This window comes from Limanda limanda, chromosome 20 (assembly GCF_963576545.1).
Source record: "Limanda limanda chromosome 20, fLimLim1.1, whole genome shotgun sequence".
Lineage (NCBI taxonomy): Eukaryota > Metazoa > Chordata > Actinopteri > Pleuronectiformes > Pleuronectidae > Limanda > Limanda limanda.
Window position 1 is genome coordinate 1,448,922 of NC_083655.1, and position 7,500 is coordinate 1,456,421.

The following is a 7,500-nucleotide window of genomic DNA, read 5'->3' on the forward strand; positions in this document are numbered from 1 at the left end:
CTTCCCAGTGAGCGAGTGGACGTCTGGACGTGTGGACGAGGTTTCTAACACGTGACGTGAAACCTGAAGAACACAAAGATCTCAGGATGAAGAAGAGGAGCCGGACACGGAGAAGACGAAGACGTCCACTTGGAAACACGAGGAGATTCCACACACCTGTTGCTGTGTGGTCTTCATAAGTGAAAGCAAAACTCCACGAACATGTTAGGACGCACTTTTCTGGACTCATAGTTCACGTTGGAAAATGTTTGTCACTTTTATGTTGTGGATATAAAATATAAGCAGCAGAACTGACGAGCTGGGAAAGGTTTGACTTGACTTGACGTTTGGCTCTTGAGGATCAGAAAAGACATGAAATATGATTCAGTGTATATATATAATAATAATACCAGTCCACACAATTAAAATAGCTTCAGTTTGTTACCCTCAGGCTTGATTTTAAACTTAACCTAAGGAATTTGTAAAGGTCCCGTGCTTCTTAAAGTCATATCTGCTGCTCGGGGGGGTGGAGGATTAAAGAGGCACATGAGCACTGAGGCACTGGAGCACAAGACGCTTGTTGACTTTATAACATGAACACAACCAGGGAAAGAGTTAAACAAGGTACAAACCTGTGGTGATGTGAAGCTCAGTGTCTCCTCTCAGGACGCAGCGTTGTGTTAAGGCAGAGAGAGACACACACACAAAGATACACACACATACAAACACACACACACACACACGTATAGAATCGTATGGCAGCTCATGAGCTGTAATCTGAAGTGTATGACTTCCCTCTGAGTCTTTTGACATTGGAGCTGTGTGAGAGACCTCATCTCATGTGTTTTATTTGAGATGAAGTGTATTAATTTTCCTGTTTGATAAATGTAAATCTGTGACGTGAGTTTGGCTGAAACACAATTTGTGTTGTGCTGCGTTGTGTCAGACAGTCAACACGTCTGATTGGACCGATGGTTGATCAGCAGCGTGACCTGAAGGGGCTGCACATTTTCGGGTCAGGGAAATCAAAACCCATGAATTATTCTTTGAGAAATCAATTACAAGATTGTAAACTGTCCTGTCGCACATTATTAAAGAAATCGATATAAAAAAACTAGATCCATTTCAGAACGTGGGCTCTTTCCTGAGCGTCCTTCCTCTGAGTTTGATGCTAATCCATCTTTAAAGCAAACAGACAAACAGACGGACAGACGTACAGGGGTGAAAACATAACCTCTGTGTGGTTCAAACCCGTCAAAAACATTGATTAGTAAGTTACAAGTTAGAGAAGAAATCACAAGATGAAAGAAAAATACTTTGAAATCACCAATTTCATATCCAGTGAAATCAGAATATCGACTGAATCCATCTCAGAGTCGAGTCGGACCAGATGTGTTTGTGTGATGAAGTTATGATTTATGATCATTAGAAATAATCCAGTCTGCTACTAAGAAGATACAAAGATATAGATAGATATAAAGAGGTGACTGATTCCGTCTGTGAGTGAATGAACACGTTGATATGATGTTTACATGTCATGTGCACGTTAGCACGCTAGCAGCCATTAGCCGCTCAGATCGCTGTGATGAAGACTTGTTATGTAACGCTGCTGCCCACATAACCCAGATTACTCCAGTCTTTGTGCTCCTCAGTGAGAGCAGCAGCAGGGGGGGGGGCTCTTCATCGCTTCACAGAGGTAGTGGAGAAGCAGGATGGGAAACAGATCCTGCACCAGCTGTAGGATCAGAGCATGGGAATCTCCTGGTTGGATCATCAGAACAACAGATAAACAGATATTTGTTTTTTGATAGTGAAGTCACAGGTTCCACGGATCAGGACACGAGGACGAGGAGGACAGAAGCTCTTTCTCACGATGTGCAGGTCGGGTTGAACCCTCCACTGATCATCAGGAGGAGGCTGAACTGTAGTGATAGTGTAGTGATCGGTTTGTGATGGTGAAGATCACTGTGTTGGTCTCTGGTTTGTGCTTCTTTGTGTTTGTGGGTTGTCTGAGCGTCCGTCCGTCTGAGACTCTGACTCGTTCATTTCTTTACATTTGGTAGAAAGCTTCATGTTAGTGGTCCGCTTGGAGACCCCCATATCCCCGGAGCCGTCCCCTTCATGGACACGTCTAAATCCTCTTGATCCAGATTTTAATTTGGAGTGGCCCAAATGTCCAAAGATGATTTATCTCGCAAACCTCAATCTGTTCATTAGTTTGTCTATAATCCAACCAACCAGGGTCAGAACCAACCTACCAATCAGGATGAAACCAACCAACCAACCAACCAACCAACCAACCAACCAACCAGGATCAGAGCAAAACCAACCAACCAATCAGGATGAAACCAACCAACCAACCAACCAACCAGGGTCAGAACCAACCGACCAACCAGGGTCAGAACCAACGGACCAATCAGGGTCAGAACCAACCGACCAATCAGGGTCAGAACCAACCGACCAATCAGGATGAAAACCACCCAACCAACCAACCAACCAACCAGGGTCAGAACCAACCAACCAACCAGGGTCAGAACCAACCGACCAACCAGGATCAGAACCAACCAACCAACCAACCAACCAACCAACCAACCAACCAACCAACCAACCAGGGTCAGAACCAACCAACCAACCAGGATCAGAACCAACCAACCAACCAACCAACCAACCAGGGTCAGAACCAACCGACCAATCAGGATGAAAACAAACCAACCAACCAACCAACCAACCAGGGTCAGAACCAACCGACCAACCAGGGTCAGAACCAACCAACCAACCAGGGTCAGAACCAACCGACCAATCAGGATGAAAACAAACCAACCAACCAGGAGCTGATCAAACAAACGAGGTGAAACGGACCGAACAAGCAGCCGTTTTCTAAAGAAAACCTCAGATTTCTCAGCCTGAGAACTTGCTGCTGTAACCCGATGAAACCCTTGTCCTCCAGGGAAGAGACAGAGGACAGAAGAGAGGAGAGGAGTCTGTCTGTTAGAAACAAAGATGGAGAGTGTGTGTGTGTGTGGGGGGGGGGACTTGAGAGAGGAAGCTGCAGAACGACAGGAAACTTACGTAACTCTCTGTCTAATCTTTCACGGTGGGAGCTCTGCTGAAAGGACGGAGACAGGACGGAGAAGGACCCAGGCTGAAACTGAGTTTAACACAGACTGTGGAGGGTGGAGGGGGGGGGGGTGAGGTTGGCTGGAGAAGTGTCTCTATTGAAGGACGACAGAGCTTCACGCATGAACGAGTGAAGAGAAAGATGAAGCCCGGTGAAGGGAGAGGTCACTGGAGACAGAGAGGTGGTGTTAGTGTCTCTATAAACAGCTCTCTGCTCTCTCTCCTTCTCTTCTCTGTTCTCACCCAACTTCCCTTCTCTTTCTTCTCTTTCTCCTCTCTCTGCTTCCATACTTCTCCTCCTCTCTCTCTTCTCTGTCAGATGAACTGTCCAGGACGCCACAGTCTCGTGTCCTTTACCTTAATAAAGACGTCCTCCTCTGTTAACTCCTGTATAAACCTGCAGTTTGCTGAGTGAGACTCTTGTCCCCGATTGAATCATCGCAGAGACGATGGTTTTAGTGTTAAGTTTAAAATTTGTGTCTCAAAGCAACAAGTCTCTTCTCTCAGTTACTGATCTCTGTCTTGTTTCGGTTCCTCCTCCTTCGACAACATCAGATATCATCAACCAGTGATGACGAGGCAGTGGTGTAATATCCAAACCAGGGAATGAATGAATTATCAATTTGTGTCTTGGTATTGTCGTGTTGTGGAACCTGGGTCAGGAAGCTTGGAACAGGTTGTGTTGTTGACAAATCTCCACTAAGGACCAATAGTCATGAAACCACATGTTCATTTACAAGATTCAGATTGTATTTGGATTTTGTGGGTTTTGTTTTTGTCAGGAATCATTTGAACAAATTCTTTCTTGTCCCATCGTCAAACCATCAGTCCAGCAAGGTTCATGGGAATCTGGTCGATAGATTCTGCATAAAACCAACCAACTGATTTGTCAACCAGTCAGCCGCAGTGAGAACAAACCAACAAACCAAAACACAAACCAACCAAAACACAAACCAACTAAAACACAAACCAACTAAAACACAAAACAACCAAAACACAAAACAACCAAAACACAAAAACAACCAAAACACAAACCAACCAAAACACAAACTAACCCGAAAAACCAACCAACCACTCGAGATGTAATCCAGGATTCTGGCAGGAGAAGCGGACTTGTGTTCTCACACTCTCCCGTGTGTATTACCCAGAGTTCAGTGCAGGTCAGAAAGCAGATTATCACACTTTCTGAACCAGGTGTTGTTTTCTATCTTATTCATCAACAAACACAAAATACTGCAGAGCTGCTGTGACAGCAGGCGGAGGAGGAGCCAAGTCTGTCCTGAGCCCACACTGAGTCTCCATCAACACCTAAGCAGGAGGATGGAGAGCGGCCAGACTGACCAGTGAGAACACACACATACACACACACACACACACACACACACACACACACAAATCCTATCTTGATTTCAGGAGTCGCATTCTCTCAGTTTGACTTTGATTCATCATATCTGTCATTTAAGATTATACAGGAGCCCTGGTTTATTCTGATCAAGAATTCAGAATGAACTGAAACTCAAGTACACACACACACACACACACACACACACACACACACACACACACTGGAACACACTGCAGAGTTTGTGTGTCTGAATGCCACAACAACATTATAGACAATGGCAAGTCTAAATCTGTATCCACAACACACCCGCTGAGCTGCACACACACACACACACACACACACACACACACACACACACACACACACACACACACACACACACACACACACACACACACACACACACACACACACACACACACACAGTTATTGTAAATCCTGTGTAACTAACTGAAAGGCAGGATGTGTCAAAGGTATTATTGGAAGCAGTTTAAGGGCGTATGTGTGTATGTGTGTGTGTGTGTGTGTGTGTGTGTGTGTTTGTGTGTGTGTGTGTGTGTGTCGGTGTGTGTCTTCCTGTTATTTTGGCTGAGGTTAATTTTATCCCATATCTTAGACAAGGGAGGTATGAAACAGTTTGTTAAGGAGTGGGTGTAATTAGTTTTTAATCCTGGGAAGTGTGTGTCTGTGTGTGTGTGTGTGTGTCTGTGTGTGTCTGTGCGTGTGTGTGTTTCTCGACACTCAGTATTTCTACGTCAGGTCCCGTCTGCGTCCCTCTCTGACTCAGCTCTTTGCACTTGAAGTTGAAAGGTGTCTCATCAGAGACCAGAGAGACTCATCCAGGAGATGTTGGAGGACACGTGTGATGTCATCAGGGTCACTTCCCCTCGGCCTGGGGACAGTTGCATTCTGGGAAGAGCAGGATGCAGCGTTATTCGAATGTCAGGACGTCTCAGTTTCTTCGAGCTGCTGGTTTCTCTTCCTCCACCTTTAGGGAAGTGAAGCGATGAAGACGTTGGTGCAGCTTCGTCCCCTCACGTGACCTCAGTCCACTCGTCTCTTCGGCTTTGTCCTCGACCAATAAACATCCAGATCTTGTAAAGAAGCCAGTTTGTCTCCTGCAGGCGCCTGGACGTCAACTGGCTCCACACAAACTGAGTTATTGTCCCGAGCTGCTTGTCGAGCCAGCACAGAGTTACCTTGGCTAGCTGTGTGTGTGTGTGTGTGTGTGTTTGTGTGTTTGTCTGTGTGTGTAATATCACACAGAGCCGGTCTTTGTCTCACAGGATCGGGTTGCACCAAGCGAACAAAGCATCTACGGTTGCCTGTAGTGACGGGAGCAGGTGAAGTGAAACTTCAGACCGAAATTAGTTTATGCTGTCTGTGTGTGTGTGTGTGTGTGTGTGTGTGTGTGTGTGTGTGTGTGTGTGTGTGTCTGTGTGTGTGTGTGTGTGTGTGTGTGTGTGTGCAATACTAAACGAAGCAGAGCTGAACTGAAACAAGAGGCTGTTGCTTGAAGACAAAATGCCAGAAGTGTCCTCAGTCGTCTGTTCTCTTGTGTCCTGGTCTCTGATAAACCAGCTGAACCTCGACAGGAAGTGGTTCTGTGTCCCAGAGAGACGCCGGGGGGGGGGGGGGGGGGGAACGCTCAGAGGAACAAAGAGAAAGTAACGGTGATGGTAGAACATGGTTGGGTAGTCATTCCAGTGTTGTTGTTTAGTGGGATAACGTTAAAAACCTTCCATGGAACAGGTTGGAAGGATGTTGTTTGGATCAGAGAAGAGGAAGAAGCTTTCTTCAGAAGCATCTCGTGGCTTCAAGACACTAAACACAGTCACAAAATACTATCTAGGTTCAGACTCTAAATAGATTTACTGTCGTTGGAAACCTTCTGAACTGAGCTTCGGTGGAAACTGGAAAAAGATGCTGGAGAGAAACGCATCTGCTTCGTTAGTGAAGAGCTCGTGTTCATCGCTGCTGAGATCGAAGAGACACACATTCACCTGCGGATTTTTTGTAGGAGTTGATCCTGCGTGGGAACTGATGCAGGAACAGAGCTTCCCTTTATATACTGTCTGCACGAGTGGAGAGAGAGAGAGAGAGGGAGAGAGAGAGGGAGAGAGATGCAGTGTGTGTGGGAGAGGAGTAAGAGCGAGAGAATGAGAGTGGGAGGAAGAAAGAAGAGGAGTGGGAGGATGAGGAGAGTGAAGGACAGTTCAGTGGAGTGGAGTGGTCAAAGTGTGCAGCTGAACATGATGACACACACACACACACACACACACACACACACACACACACACACACACACACACTCCCAGAATGGATATTTAAAAAAAGAAAAACTTAAATTTGAAGCTGGAATTTAACATATCAGACACCAAATATCATCATGGACAAAAGTGTGACGTCTCATAACTCAGTGACTTGTGGTTTGAGGCCTGATCTGCTGAGGCTGAGGGAACCGCTGCTGTATGAGCAGGTTCTTCATCTTCATCTTCATCTTCAGGCTGGTCCTGACCTTCAGGGACAAATCGTGTTGTCATCAAAATATAATCCAGACGTTACAGACAACACTCTGGGAAGGGAGGGTGGAGGATGGAGGGTGGAGGTCCACAGGGTGAACTGGGACTCTGACGTGTTCTGACCTTCCTGAAGAAGAATGAAACCCTGGTTCAAACAGAACCCTGTTCAAGGCTCTGGAGCTGGAGCGTGTTCCTGTCCTCTCAGGTCCTGACGTCCTCTCTCAGCTCCATTGTCTCGCACACAAAAGCTTTGATCCACACTCCCTGATGCTCTTTCTACAGACGCACAACCTCGGGTGTGTTTGAAGGTCATCATCACGAGCTCAGAAGGTCAAGTGAGGTTCTTACAGCTGGACGGTGCTTTGACATGTTGTAGTGAACGGATCATTGTCTCTGCTGAGGTCATCGACCTGGTGGGTCGTGACCTCAGTGACACTAACATGTGTCCGTCTGCAGCTTGTTGTTGTTCCAGTGGACCGAACGTTTCTCTCAAAATTCACAGAAGATCGTTCGTGAATGTAAAGTCAACAATTCAAG

At 46.2% G+C, this 7,500-nt stretch overlaps 1 protein-coding gene across 3 annotated transcripts in view; it reads left to right on the top strand.

The window, feature by feature from the left end:
• Positions 1–7,500, top strand: part of nebl (nebulette) — a 49,994-nt gene that overhangs the window by 3,131 nt on the left and 39,363 nt on the right. The gene's annotated exons all lie outside the window — the stretch shown is intronic.